The sequence below is a fragment of the Tiliqua scincoides genome, chromosome 3, assembly GCF_035046505.1.
Source record: "Tiliqua scincoides isolate rTilSci1 chromosome 3, rTilSci1.hap2, whole genome shotgun sequence".
Classification (NCBI taxonomy): Eukaryota; Metazoa; Chordata; class Lepidosauria; order Squamata; family Scincidae; genus Tiliqua; species Tiliqua scincoides.
The window spans coordinates 33,186,792-33,202,793 of NC_089823.1; positions in this window are offsets into that span (position 1 = coordinate 33,186,792).

A 16,002-nucleotide genomic window follows, 5' to 3' on the forward strand; every position below is an offset into this window, starting at 1 on the left:
GAGTGGACGGGAAGGGTGGTCAACTCTTCCTTGGTGGAGGGGACGTTGCCGCTCGCTTTGAAGCAGGGGGTGGTTTGCCCCCTCCTGAAGAAGCCCTCCCTGGATTCCCTGTGTTGGATAACTACCGGCCAGTCTCCAACATTCCGTTTCTGGGCAAGGTAATTGAGTTGGGTGGTGGCCCAACTCCAGAGGGTCTTGGATGAAGCGGATTATCTGGATCCTTTTCAATCCGGCTTCAGGCCGGGCTTTGGGATGGAAACCGCCTTGGTCGCCTTGGTGGATGACCTACGCCGGGGACTGGACAGGGGGAGTCCATCCCTGCTGGACCTCCCAGCGGCTTTCGATATCATCGACCATGGTATCCTTCTGGGCCGATTGGCCGAGTTGGGAGCTGGAGGCACTGTTTTGTGGTGGTTCCGCTCCTACTTGGAGGGTCGGTCCCAGATGGTGGTGCTGGGGGATGCCTGTTTGACACCCTGGCCCTTGAGGTGCGGGGTGCCACAGGGCTCAATTCTGTCTCCCATGCTATTTAACATCTACATGAAACCGCTGGGAGAGGTCATCCGGGGGTTTGGAGTGGGGTGCCATCAATATGCTGATGACACCCAGCTCTATCTCTCCTTTTCTCCAGACTCCAGGGTGGTGGTTGAGGGCCTGGAGCGCTGTCTGGAAGCAGTGAGGATCTGGATGGGGGCTGACAAGCTGAAATTAAATCCGGATAAGACAGAGGCTCTCCCTGAAGGAGCAGGTCCGCAGCTTGGGGGTCCACCTGGACTCGCAGCTGCTCCTGGATTCCCAGGTGGCAGCTGTGGCTACGGGGCCTTCGCTCAGCTTCGGCTGGTGCGCGAGCTGCGGCCATACTTGGATCATGCAGACCTGGCCACGGTGATCCATGCCTCTGTGACATCGAGGTTAGATTATTGTAACGCGCTCTATGTGGGGCTGCCCTTGAAGATGGTTCAGAAACTGCAACTAGTGCAGAATGCTGCAGCCCGTGTGGTTACTGGAGGTAGGTGGTTTGACCCTGTCAGTCTGCTGCTCCAGCGGCTGCATTGGCTGCCCATTTGTTTCCGGGCCCAATTCAAGGTGCTGGTTTTGACATTTAAAGCCCTATACTGCTCTGGGCCAGGGTATCTTAGAGATCGCCTACTCCCATACAATCCAGCTCGTCCTCTTTGGTCATCAGAGAAGGCCTTTTTACAAGTGCTGCAGCCTATGGAGGTACTTCTCAGTAGTGGCACCAATGCTATGGAACTTCCTTCCCCTTGACTTAAGAATGGCTCCCTCTCTTGAGACCTTTCGGCGAGGCCTGAAGACCCTTCTGTTTAAACAAGCCTTATGAGTCCTTGGCCTTTTTAACATCTTTTAATATTTTTTACAGGCCTGATTCTTTTATGACTTGCTGCTGCTCTATGCTCTTTTTACCTATTTTTTAATTCTGACTGCTGTTTTTTATGATATGTGTTAATATGTTTTTATTTGTTTTAAATTATGTTTTTTAATCTGTTGTAAGCTGCCTTGAGTCCCTTTGGGGAGAAAGGCAGGGTAAAAATAAAGTTGTTGTTATTATTATTATTATTGATGGAAGTTCCCCTCTGGTTCTCAGCTCCAGCAAGAAGCTCTCTCTTCCAGGGCTCCTTCCAGCAGCTCTCTCAGCTCTCCTGCAGAGCTCAGGGTTCAGCTCCTCTCTGCAGCTCTTCCCTGGTGCTCTCTCCAGCTTACTCTTCTAGCTCCTTCTCTGCAGAGCTTCCCTGGTGGTCTCTGAGCTCTCTTTGCTGGTGCAGCCCCTTTTATAGTCTCAGTTCCTCTGCACACAGCAGCCTCTACCTTTCCTCCACTGGTACTGCAGCCTTCTCTCCTGCAGCAGTTTTCCATTTGGTCCTCCAACTCTCAAGGGCTTGTTACAAGGTACTCAGTTCACTTTCCTCAACAGTGACCCCATTGGCTCAAACAAAACTTTATAACGATTGGCTCAGACAACTCAGATTGACTGTCTATTGGCTCATGAAAGGCACAGGCTAATTGTGCCCCTCAGGCCAATCTACAGCAGTCAACTGAGCCCAAGTTCTGCACATATCATCTTGAACTAGCTTTGTATATGTAGTCTCCACTGTTTAAAAATCTTCAAGAAGTTTATAAAAGTCAGATTGAGAATCGGTCAACATTTTCATTTTATTAGTTACCGTAGAGATTATATAGAGGTTATATAATAGGGTAAGTTGCCAAACGAATCTCTCTTACGTGGCCTTTTCCTGTGACAACTTTTGATCTGTCTTTTTTCAACAGCATGGCTGGGAAGATAAAAGCAGAACTATTGTTCTTGTGTATGAAGTGGGTATTCCTTTTGCTATTTTCTTTGCACTTAGACTGTGGTCATTTGACATAGGCGGGATGTGTATTCCATGCATTTCTTGTCTAATTATGAGAATGCAAGAGTTATTTTATTATTTTTATTAACAGTATTTATATACCGCTTTTCAACTAAAAGTTCAGAAAGCGGTTATTTCTGGTTCTCTTTATACGAGTCTGTTTTCTAGTTGTTTAAATGTGATGGAATACGTTAAATTTACTTCTCAATGGTTATATTTACTTCTCAATTCATTTCTCAATATATTTACTTCTTAAAGCCATTAGGTATTTGATTTTCTCTGTAAACCGCTTTGTGAACTTTTTGTTGAAAAGCGGTATATAAATACTGTTAATAATAATAATAGTTCAGAGCTTGAACTGGCAGCCTTAGAGGCTGGGATATAACCTGATACAATACAACAGACTCTATAATCAGGCCTCAGAACTCTCTTCAAGCACAGTTGGCTCCGTAGTAGGGGCATACAAAATCAGTCCTTGCAGTTGGCATTCAGTATGAAGCCTCTGAATTAGACAAGTGTGGTATAAAAACCAGGAGTCAGGCCTTCACTCTTTCTCAGCCAAATATGCATTTTCCTGGCAGTTCTGGCATTGGCTGTTCTGTGTCCCAGTTCTGGCTACTGAGCTTTTGCACTCCAGGCCTGAATGGCTGTGACCATCCTCTAGCTCAGTCTGAGATATTTCCCAGTGAATAAAAATCAGGTGTAGTGGGGTTCCTTGATGGTGAAATTCGTTTAATTTCTCATCCATCCTATGATTTGAAAAAGTTTATTAAATATCTGGAGGTCTTTGTTATATCCTGGCACTCTGGTGCGTCTGGGGATGGGGCCACACCTCAGTGGCAGAGCACATGCTTTGCATGCAGCAGGTCTCATTTTTCAACACCTGGCATCTCCAGTAGGGTTAGGAAGACTTCTGCCAAAATATTGCAAAGCCATGACTAGTCAGTACTGAACTAGGGCTCCAGTTATGGGAGTAAATTTCATTGTGCTCAATGGATCTTACTTCTAAACAGTGGCTCACTAGGGATAGCATCACCTGGTGCATGAGGCCAGCATGTTCTCCCCCGTGTTGGGCATCCTCCCATGCAGTGAGTGGGGCAATGTCTTGGGGAGTGGGCATGGTGTTATGCCAGTGCCCTGCCTCCACTAGTTTTTTGGCTGTAGCTTTTGATAGAATAGAGATATTTCAACGCGGTTTTTTCATTGCATTCTGCATGAAATTGTGCATCAATTGACATAACATGATGGTATTATTTGAAAATACCAAGATTTAAAAATTTTTTGGCAAGTAGTGGTGTCACCCTTCTGTGCGCCTCACCTAGTGTGGCCCACAACCTCTGCAAATTCCTGCTGACGCCACTGCTTCTGAATAGGCATGTGTAGGTTTGCACTGTAGGTGGACCAGTGGTGTCACTCGGTAGAAAGAGGTTCTGTATGTCCATGTAACACAGAACCCCTAATCTGTACTATGTGATCATCTGTACTATGTGTACTATGTGACTCTTGGATGTCTGAAAAAGAGCCAGTCCGTAACTATTTGAATAGTGTACGAGCACCTTTATTTTTACTGAAGTATCATAGCGGGGTGGCCAAACAGTGGCTTCTGAGCCACATGCGGCTCTTTGACATACAGTGTACAGCTCTCAGAAATATGATGGCTGAACTCTTTTTTGCATCAAATTATAAAAGATAAGACATTTTCAGATTTTATTTGCCAGGTATAAACTGAGAGTCCACTCAAAACAAGTTTACTTTCATGGTGAGTAAATATATTTAAGAATTTAAATGTTGCTGAAATATTGTGCCTCTCAGACATCTGACATTTATTGCATATGGTTCATACTTAAAGCAAGTTTGCCCACCCCTGTATTATAGCTTTGGGCAAACACAGGGTTTGCTTCGGTTGTGAGAAAATGGGGTTGAGTGGCTAGGGCCACTTCACATGTTATAGTACTAGTTGGAACGCAATAATAATCTTGTGTGAATGTTTGTACCTTCTTACATATGAGGTAGTTAAATGTTTGCTACATGCATTCACTGCTTTGAGTACCATGTTTCCACAGTATACGCAATGTGTGTGTGGGAGATATTTACTAGTGCCTTTTATGAGGATAAATGCATGTATGCTAAAGTTATAATGTCTAACTATCTGCCTCTGATGATGTGAACCAAGCCATCGGCTCAGTGGATAGAAGCACAGGCATGGTTTTATGGGGGGAGGGGGAACCAGGCATAAGCTTAATTTGAAAATGGTTTCCGGAAAACATGATTAAAAGAGGAACACTAATCAGTAATGGAACACTTAAGAACAAAAAGCTGTGGTACAAGTGGGGTGAGAAACTGTGGTTCATTAGAAGTAGAGGTCCAGATTGTTCTTGTTAGGGATGTTAACACATTTTCCTCATATGAATTTCTCTTTTAATTTTTGGGGATTTGAATGGCCTGATCTTGTTTGTGAAGTGATACTTTATAGCAAACTAACATTCTTCTCTTTTTGATTTCCAGACTTTGTTTAGACGGCTGCATGTGTACATTTTCCATGCATATCTCGTTGTCCCATTGTAGGTTATCAATGAGCTTCGGTACTGATGTGCATTGGTAGCCAGCAAGAAAGAGAGAGGGAAAAAAAGACACAAACTGAAAATGTGCAGTAAATTGTGCATAAACTGGTTCAAAAATTAATTTTAGACTATCTCCAAGTTAAGCCGGAAGGCAGGCAGATTCAAGCCAACCCACGGAACGATAATGGAACAGAGAACATATACTCATCTCTAGTTGTGTTCTTGAGTCACTGTGGTGCAGATTTAAGTAGAATCCATTGTACTACTCCCTCTAATATGCTTTTCTTAAATAGAAAGTTTTGTGGATTCTCAAAATTAAACTTTGCTTGTGAATGTGTCTCTTTTTGGTTTGGCCTCTTTTCCTTATTGCCGAGCGGTAAGATTTTCATCCCTTACGTTGCCATGTTGTTTCTCTTCAACTCTGTGTGTGCCTGCTGCTTGTCTATGCTCCTGGTTTTTTTTTCCTTTGTCTTTATCAATTTATCATGGCATTCATTTATGAGAAAACAGGATATTGGCTGTGTTGCATTTTTTACACTTTAAAAAAAAGTGTGCCTTTTTCAGATTTTGGCGGCTTAAATTTGCACTCCTGGAGGTGTCAGGCTTTTTTTTTAAGCTTTTGCATCAGGAAGTGCTGTGATGCTTTTTGCGTCTGTTTGTCTGTCCATCTGTCTGCTGGTCTTTATTAAGCTGTGCAGCAAGACAGCAGGTTACTATCTGTGTATGCGTGAAATTAGCTAATTGGTGTTAGCAGCAATATTTTCACATGTTTTATAAGCAAAGTGAAGCAAGGTATATAAATGTAGATATGATCCAGAAACACACACACATACACGGCACACAAGCTTGTCGCTGCTCATGCATAGATGCTCAGAAGTAATTAATGTTAATAAGATTTTAATGTGCTTGTGAGATCATAATGAGGAGAAATGAATGCTCTGATTAGAAAAAGGTAACTGTGAGTGTGTTTTGGATTAGAACAAGATTTCCTTTTTTTCTTTTTAATAAACTGCAATTTTAGAACTTGTTTGTGATTGCATCAATCGGTTTTTATTTTCAAATTAGCGGTCTGTTTAGCCATTTGAATGATTAACCAAATAGATGGGTAAACGCTTGATCATAAAGAACCATACAGATTTCTTCATTTGCAAAGCAATGTGTATATAGGTCTGGGCTCTCTTGTTTTTTTGCATTAAATTTTTGTTTTTTAACCTTTTAACAAAAGTACCAGAGAGAGTGCTAATTTTTGTAAATGTAGATACAATCTCTGTCCATCACAGAGCAGTAATCAGCCAGTAAAACTATTGTGCAAGGATGGATTCCTGTCCCTCAGTCAAGTGTCTCGCATGTGGAATTTTTTTTCTGTAATTAGATAACCAAATAAACACTGATTGTTTCTCACTAATTGGAATATTTCTAGGAGATCTGACGCTATTTACTGTGACTGTGTGTTCAAAGATAAGCTACTCTCTTGTCATCTTGGACTTAGATTCTCTATGGTTAGGAGGCATGCATCTAAGGGCGCAATCCTAACCGCTTATGTCAATGCTTTCCAGCACTGACATAAGGGCAATGCAGCTCTGAGGGAAGAGAACAAACATTCCCTTACTTTGAGGAGGCCTCCATGAGTGACACCCAACGGCAGGATACAGCACACATCCCATTGGCACTGGAAAGCACTGACATAAGGGGTTAGGATTGCGCCCTAAGTCAATGGTTCTCAAACATTTTAACACTGGGACCCACCTTTTGGAATAATGATCTGTCAGAACCCACCAGAAATGATGTCATTAACCTAGAAGTGTTGTCATGACCGGAAGTGACACCATCAATTTAGGCTTCAAACCTAAGCCGTGGTCAGCTAAAGGCCACGTTATGTGGTGTGCTTGTGCTGTTATTTTGCATAGCTTGCAATTCAAACATTCACACTTGCAAGTCAAAGCAGAACATAGACTTGGATCCTTCTCCAGCCACACAGCCTTCCCCCCCTTCCCAGTGTCCCATCTTCCCACCTATTCAGGGCAAGTGCCATGCCTCTCTGCCCAGCAGCTCCATACTGACCCATAGTTTGAGAAACAGTTATCTAAGTATTATCCAGGCAAACTCTAGAGATCCTTTTTCCAGCCAATCAGTTCAGGGTATTATCTGCCTAAGATTGTCTTCCATTTTTGTAGTGGTTGTTTAGCAAAAGCAACAATCAAAACCAACTGAACTATAGTTTAACAGATATTTACATTAGGATTAAGGAATTGCCATATGCCAATGAAATAAAATTGATTTTATTTTGAAAGATTTGTGAAATGTACATGAAAACCTAATCTAAACTGTATTGGTTTCGTAGTGGTACCATTTTTATACTGCCTGACAGCTGCAGTGATTCTGCAATCATTTTCTGGATTATACTTCCTTATACAGTTTTCAGTCCGGCGTCTGGCCTGGCTTTGGAAGAGACTGGTTTAGTCACTGTGGTGAGCAGTCTTTTTGGGAAATGGATAAAGGTAGTGCCACCCTATGGATCCTGCTTGACCTATTACTGCCTTTTGATAGAGTGTCTCATTGAACATTTGGTATACAATCTTGCAGGAATACAAATGGCCCCCCTGAACTGAATGAAAGCCTTTCTGATTACTCATGCTCAAAGAGCACTGCTTCTTCTGTGTTGTGGTATCCCTGAACAACAAAATAAGTCCTTTATACTTTAAAAAAAAAATAAAACAACTGTTGGAGATTCATCTGTAGGTTTGGAATGAAGCATTGTTACTATGTTCACATCACCTAATTCTGTTGTTTTAAACTTATCTTGGACCTGTGGTTTGCGTACTGAATTATTACCTGCCATGTGGAGTGAATAAGGTTAAGTTGACAAAAGGGATCCGGAGATAGTGCTGATTCTGATTTTTCTATAAGGTGGTTGCACTAGCTCTCACTTGTTTGGCCCCCTGAACTTCTTGGGATGAGGTTTAGAACATAGGAATGATTTTGGAACAATTGTAATGAGAGGCACAGTAAAGCTCACTCTTGCACATGGTGGTTTGTTTTTCCTGTTGTTGTCTGGGATACCACAGGACAAGGAAATTGGGACTATCAAGCATTAAAATTCCAAAGTATTTCTTGTGTACTATAAATTAAATGGGGATGTGCACCTAAAACATTTTTTCTGGAATGTGGCCCTCAAAAAGAGAGCCTTGGAATGTTACCCTGATTACTGTTTGTCAGTTTCACAAAATGACATTCAAACATTATTCCAGTGATGCTGTGACAAGGGAAGTAAGGCAGGTCTTTCTTGCCCTGCTTCACAAATGCCACTGTAACAATTTATTTTTGTATATTAGGTACGAAAGTTTGTGCTGGTTTGGATAATTCTTCAGTGCTCAAAATGCCTTGGGAAGTTTGTACAGATAAACTGTCTGCATTCTTTTCCTCACCGTATCCTGCCTCTACTTCATTTTGTGCCACATAACATTTTTTATTGGTGCCATGACTACACATCTAACAATGTTGGCTGGCTTTGAATAATGGGACCGATCTATCCTGCTGTATTGGCATGGCATCCCAAATTGGCTTGCAATGCTGGCATAAGGCAACCAGTTCTGCTCCTCTGCTGGTGCAGCATGAATTTTGCTCAATCCTGAATATTTATTTGCTTGATCAGGTCTTTAGATGTTGAAATAAACAAATAATACTCAGTTGCCGTGCAAAGTCTTGATTAGCAAGAATAACCTGAGCTTGAAAAGTTACATATGTGGTTGAGACAAAATTTTAGTCATTGAAAGTTTGGGCAGAAAATGCACTTTCTTCCTTTTGTGCATTTTAGTGCCTTTTACTGATTATTTCCCTTACAGAAATGTATTGTTTTTGAAAACTCGTTGACAGGATGGCAGGCAAGTAGAGCAAGAACAAAGTAATGCAAAACCCAACACAGCCAGGTATTGATTTAGAGACATAAAATAGATAAATAATTCACAGACAGTCTTGTTTAATTCTTTCCTTTCATTCCCAGAGTTAAATCTTTGCTTTGAAGATTCCAAAACAGGGAATGTTAGGAATAGTTTCCAGGAACCACCCATTTAAGTCCTATAAGCACTTTTCCATAGGACAAACAAAGATTGTGAGCAAAATAATTGAAATACAAGACTTGATTACAAAGTAGATGTGCTTAGGACAGAAATCTGTCTCAATCATTTTGATGAAATTTAAGTTCTGGATATGTTGTTAGGAGTTTTATTTTTTCACATTTAGGCTGTAGTCCTGTGCATAACTTTTTCAGGGCTGCAGTTTTGAATGAACTGATCAAGGTAATTGATTTAAAATGTTTTCACTTGTCTGAAAAGCCATCTCTGATTATTTGAGAAATACATTTTTATAAAGTTAGCTATTTGAATATGAGTGATAGGCCTAATCTCAGTTTGAAGCATTCCCCATTCACTTTCATGCAGAAGGAATGTTTCTTCTAACATGGTGTCTGCAGAGACACATACACATTTTTTTAAAAGTATGGTTTTTGTTTTACACCATTTACTCATATCCAAAACCGATTGATCAGTTACAATGAATTTGATTATTTTACTAATTTTACTATTTTCGAACGTTCTTTCTTCAAGGGGAAGGACCCTTTGGGTACAACCCTAGCTTCCTTAATTAGCTAAGCCCTATAATTTTCCCTTCTGAAGCAAGATAAGTATTTCAGCTAGTGCTGTCTATTCTGAACCTATGAGAAAGGCTCAGTTTAATTGAATGTCTAGATAGGCTTCAGCTGTGGATGTGAAGGTTAAAAGTTTGAGATTTGCCAGTCAGTCAACTGGCCAACAAAAATATCATCCTCTGGAAATCTCAAACATGTACTCATGAGTGAATGCACATTAAAAGGTCCTTATTAATAAGCTCAAATGTGTTTTAAAATAGGGGCGAATTAATTGTTCTACTAGCACCACCAGTAAAAACTCAAAAAATACAATAAGATATTATTTAGAACAGTCTTTTTGGACTAGGTAGTCTTATGTTTGACACCCCTGCTGTAAATGATCTCTATTTGTGCACAAACATGTTGTTTGTCTCATTTGGGGAGAGGCCAGCAAGGAATTGTTGTTACTGAGCAAAGTTCTGATCGTGGTCTGGATTTAGCATAGTGTTTGCACTGTGGTTGAAAGGAAGCTTATCCACTATGATTAGTTTGCATTCTGTGTAGAATCTTAGGTTGTGCCCAGACACCTTCTTTTAGCGTGTTTTGTAAATTTGCATTACAGAGACATAGTTATTCACCTTCTGTTTCAGAAGAATGCTTCTCTTGCTAACTAAGGATGTTGGGCTGTGTGCACCAGCCAGTCTTTTGAGGAGAATCTTTCCCATACTTGCTGGCACACCCCTCTGGCACGCATGGGCAACTGTAGGCTAAACTCTGTAGTATAAAGGTTCTTTTATCCTTTTGTCTGACACATTTCATTTTATGAGTTGGGATAATCCTGTTCTGCAAAAGCAGGCATTGTTATTTTCAATAAACAGGCTGGATTCACCAGAGTGAGTGTTGCAGGCACAGATACAAGGTTTTAGGGCTAGTCCCTCCCTGCTATGTTGCTGCAGATCTTGTCACCTTGGTGGCTGAATGGTTTAGAAATAAAAAGAGCAAACCATGCAAAACAGAATCCAGGTATATTTTTATATCTCATTATGCTGTATTCTGTTTTGTGCCCTTATTTGAACAGGATTTAGCAATATTTTAACATTCTGACTAGGCCAAGATAATTGGGACTATTCCAGTTATGTGAGATGGCCATGGTCCTCTTTGGTCCGTACTACAGGACGCCACATTTTGTGCCTGCTAATAACATAAATTAATATTTATTCTTAGACGATAATAAATGTTTAATTAGACATTTCCATTTTTCCTTAAGGAGCATCAGTACAACAAGAGTACTGTTGTAAACTACTGCAGATTGAGTAAATTAGTTAACCATTAAAAAAACAAACTCAGGCCACTTTTTGACCAAAGTTGGCCCTCAAAGCACCCAAAAAGGGAAGAGATTAAAGCAATTAATAACTAAAAGGTCACATAGAAGTTAGAAAATATTATGCAGTCTTAAAGTTTATAAGGTCTTAGATCTAAGCCACTTAGGAGTAAAGTTTCTTGAACTGACTGGTAACCAGTACTTATGGGAAGATATATGCTATAGCTAAACAAAGCTAGTAATTGGCTTGCTGCATTCTCAACTATTCTTCATGGACTTCAAGGACCCCCTCGAGTACATTAAATAATCAAACCTGGAAGTTAATAGGGCATGGCTGATAATTGCTGGGTCCCTAGCAGTCATGAAAGATTAACAGGGCATCAGCAACTCCCACCTACAGGAGCTGAGTTTGTTAATTCATTATCATCAAACCCTTGCTTAGGATTTCTTCCACTCTGGACTGTAGGAAAAAGTAAAATAGAGGTGGGTTCATCTGCATATTGATAGCACTACTCCTGCTACTACTATTTTAGCCAGTGGTTTCATGTAGATTCTAACAAGGGCAGGAGATGAGGTTGAACCTAGTGGCACCTTATAGCAAAATTTGCATGGCTAACTTTGTGCAAAGAGCAACACAGGAAATTGGGCTGCCTTCTTTTAGCAACCACAACAGCAGTGGGATTGGCTGCTGGGAGAAGGAAGCTGGTGGGCTCTACCAAGCAACCAAGCTTCTGCAATCGGGAAGTGGCACTGGAATGTCTTTATTCACTGCCCAGGCCAAACAGTGAGGATTGGACCAGACTGGACAGATATTTAGCAACCCCAAGTTTAAACTTGGATTGCCATTAGCATAAGACAGAGGTTTGCAAACTCTCTAGGAGAGTTTGAACTGCTCTGAGTCCTGGCGGGGGGAGGCAGCGGAGGTGGGGGGGAAAGGCAGTGACGTGATCTCCAGGATCGCATCGCTCAGGAGGCTGCAGGGGCTTGGCTGTACTTACCAGAGCACCCTGCAACCTCCTGGGGGTGGTGGGGAGCCCAGTGCAACCATCTGCAGGGCTCCCCAAAGCTGAAGAAGTGAAAGTGGAGCGATCGCGCTCCACCTCCGCAAAACCGGAAGTGGAGTGCGATTGCTCCACTTTCACTTCTTCAGCTTCAGGGAGTCCTGCAGACAGTCACACATGGCTCCCCGCACCCTCAGGAGGCTGCAGGAGGCTCTGGTAAGCACAGCCAAGGCCCTGCAGCCCCCTGAGCAATGCGATCCTGGGGATAGCATCACTGCCTCCTCCCTGCCTCCTTGCTGCCCCCGCCCCTTAAGGGAGCAGAGGCCAGGGCCCTCAAGCTGGGGTGTCGCAACACCCCAGTTTGAAAACGTCTGGCCTGAGAGATATTGAGACACTGTAGGAACTGAGTTTGTTTGTGTCCCACAACAAACTATTCTTCACAGAATTTAAATTGATGTGAACATTTTCCACAGCAGTTTCAAGAGCTCCTGGGAATAAGTTACTGTGAGACATGTGTGCAAATGTGACCCACGCAGGTACATTCCCCATACATCTGCTGATGCTTGGATTCTGATTCTTGCACTGGTGTGAGATGACAAGTTACTTCTTTGGACCATGTCTTCTTTTTCTTATGCCAGCTGTTATGAATCAGCACAGAAGCTTACAAGATAATACTGCTAGAGTGAAGAGTATTAAGTCATTGGCACAGCAGGCTGATTTGATGGACTCCTATAGCCATATATTTTTCTGCTTGGATTTTGGTTAATAAATAGGACAGCAAATAGTGAACAACTACTAAGATTGTACCTGTACAGTTATCTTGCTTCTGTTAGGTCAGATTACTTATTGTGTACACTGGATTGCCAAGTTACAGATGGCCTCATTGGTTCTTTCACAGAGGTGCATCTGTTTGTTGTGGTATTTTTGTGCAAGTGTCATAGCACTGGACCTGCCAGAGCCAGCTGTTTTGACCTACATATATTTAGACATCCAGATAAACCTCCATAACAGAATTGGTACATAACTTGGGGATTTACCGTACAATCTTAACTTCTTCCTTGTCCAGCCCAGTGACTGCTGCATCAGCCGAAGGTGTTGCACACATGTACGTAAAACATGTTTGTGACACCTTGGAAGTAAGCAGAGCTGGCAGAGTGGCCTGTGCAGCCCTGCTGATGCTGAACCTCGATGATCAGTCAGGCAACAGGTAAGGTTCGCTGAGCGACCCAGGGGCATGGGAAGGGTGGTGGGGACCTTTCTGGGGGGAGGGTGGAATGAGGGATGGATCAGGCCTGAGAGGGGGGCAGGACTAGCAGAGTAGTATTCCACTGTGTCCTAACCCACATCCCAGCCTGTCTGGCATTACACTGGGCTTCCTGGATTTGTGCCAGCTAAACAGCTGGCCCAGGTCTGAGAAGTCCCAAAGGGATAACTCAGGAGGAATATCGAAATATGTCCCCTTGCTCCGAGGAGACCTCCAGCCACCTCCTGAGCTGCATTGGATGCAGTGTAGACCATGTGATGCAGTTTAGGATTGGACTGGTGCTGAGTTTGTGTTCTGGTAGTCTTCTTTCTATTGAAGAAGTTCATCTGGTGTATGCACACATCAGTTATTCTGTGGGAACTGATGTATTCCTAGGAAAGAACTGGTCTTAACAATGAAGTGAAAAATAAATACATAATTGATATAAAACTCACACACAGCCCCACAGGCTTGTGCAGCAAACAATAACTACAGTATCTGAGTTGCAGGTTTTTTTTCCTACATACAATTGATATTAGTAGTATTACAATATTTTCATACTGCTTAACCCTTTGTCATGGTGACTTCACTCTTTCAGTGTCCCATTCCATGCTATGTTCCCTGGCAGCCCTTTTGTCTTTACTTTCCTTTGTCCTCTCAGCAGCCTGCTGTCCCAGGTTCTTCTTTGCATCCATTCCCTGCCCAGTTTCCTTTTCTTTTGTCTGTTCTTCCCTTTCTGAGCCAATTCCTTCTCCTCCTCCTCCTCCTCCTCCACTGCTTTCCCCTTTCTCCATCTCTGCTGCTCCTGCTCATTCCTTCTCTTGTGCATTGTTTGTTCTTCTGTTTCTGCTCAGCCAGTGGCACCCAACCAATCTTTGTGGTCTGTACTTGCTGTTTCAGCATCTGACTTGACCAGCACCACATCTTTCCATGACCATCAAGAACAGCCACACAACCCTTGTTAGGATCACAACTCTGGGTTTGGGAACCACTCATTTAAAGAAATAAAGAACAGACACTGCTGTGGTGAAGAGGGGCAGTTGGTCTCCTTCTGCTAAATATAGTAGATCCATAATTTTAAAAGGTGCTTTAAAAAATGTTTAGGTTGATAAAGAAGATCAAACAAGTATAAGACAGTGTCACGTCCATAGCGGGAGGTGGCCCCTTCCCTGGGGTTGTAGGTGAGCGCGAGGGGCTTACCCGGTCCTTGAGCGATGGTCGGCGACAGATTAACAGACGGGAGGTGGGTGCAGTTGTTCTATACAAGCGGTTTAATAACGTCAACCGTTTCACATTCATGAGGCCTGTTCCTTCACAGGCCTACGTACATTATGCCGACTTGTGGCGACGACGTTGGATGGTCCCTGGACCTGACCCTCCCCATTTCTGGGCGTTCTCAGCCCCAGGCTTCAGCTCCGCATCCCTTGCCCCGAGGTCTGGGCTCTTGTTGGATATAACTACTGGTCGGGGTCAGGCTGCCTGGCCTCGGGAGGGCCCCTGCTGTCTCTGTGCTGGTTCTCCAGCCAGCTGGCCCCCTCAGGGTATAGTGGGCTTCAATGCCCAATCTCCGCAACCCAGTCTCTCTGGGGGTCGCCCTCTGGGTCCAGGAGGGTCCTGGGTCAGGGAAGTCTTCCCCCCAGCCTCCTCTCTCCAGGGCAGATCCCCATCCCCTGCCTCTGGAGGCCTCTCTCCTATCCCTTAGGCAGGGAAGCTGCTTTCCCTCTTGCTTGCCTTGGACCTTACTCCCCTCTGGAGAGGAGTGACCTCCCTCTCCAGGCTCCTTATGAGGCCTCTTCCCTCTTGGGCCAGCCCCACCCCTCCTAACCACGTGCCTGCCTGATGTCCCCAGCTGGTCCTTATTCCTCCTCCCGGGTTGGTGCTCTGTAAGGAACCCCAGTCCTGCAAGTACTCGGGTTTTACTTCCGAGTAGGCCTCTACCCCAGAGGAGACCCTTGTTCCTGGGTTGCTCCCAGCTGCCTGGGCTGGATCCAGGTGACAGACAGATACAGCAAATGTGCACTGTAGGGATCTCCAGAAGTTGACAGTGGTTGTGGTGATAGAAGTTGCTAATTTCATTTCATCCAGTTTCTTCAGGCTGAGCTACAGCTTGCAAACCAGGTAAAGATGATAAAAATTGCTCCTAGTCTCCATCAGCGCATCTGAATGTGCTGACGCAGCTCCCGCCTAAGGAGGCGTAAACGTGCTTTACTGCACGTTTGCGACCCTCCAGGGCCACCTATACCGGCATAACTGCCGGTTAGGATTGCGCCCTAATATGCATTTCAGCACCTTGCCTACAAGTGGAAGACCAAGTGCCTACCATTGGGTTTCTTCAAAATGGGTCTTACCCATTACTCTATAGCAGCAGGAGCCATATAAAGCAGCATCCTAATCCTACCTCTGCAAAGGTGGAAGAAGCTATAAACTGAAACCTGAAGAAATAGTGATCTGTTCATGACAGGTGAACCAATTTAGGCTTTTCCATTGGAGATCATATCTGTTCATACAAAATAGCAAATCAAATGCCACGTGTGTTGGGTCAAATGTCATTTGAGATGGGCACATGGTTGTTATGCTAGCTGTTAAATGCTGGGCTGCAGTAAACATGGTGGCCCCTGTGTGAATGTTGAAGTCTCCCAAGACCAGAAGCCTTGGGGTCCTCCACACCACCTCCAAGACCATATGACATCAATGCATGATCTGAATAGTGCAAGAAAAATCCTGAATGCCTAGTTGCAATGAAAAGGCAATATTCTTTCTTGGCTTCTGTAAGCATCTCTTTCTATTACTGGATTACCTTCAGCCAGCAATGCACATTATATAGTTTTAATTGTATTACTTGCATAGTTTTAGATGACAGTTCAAGTCGCCTTTTCATTAAACAAA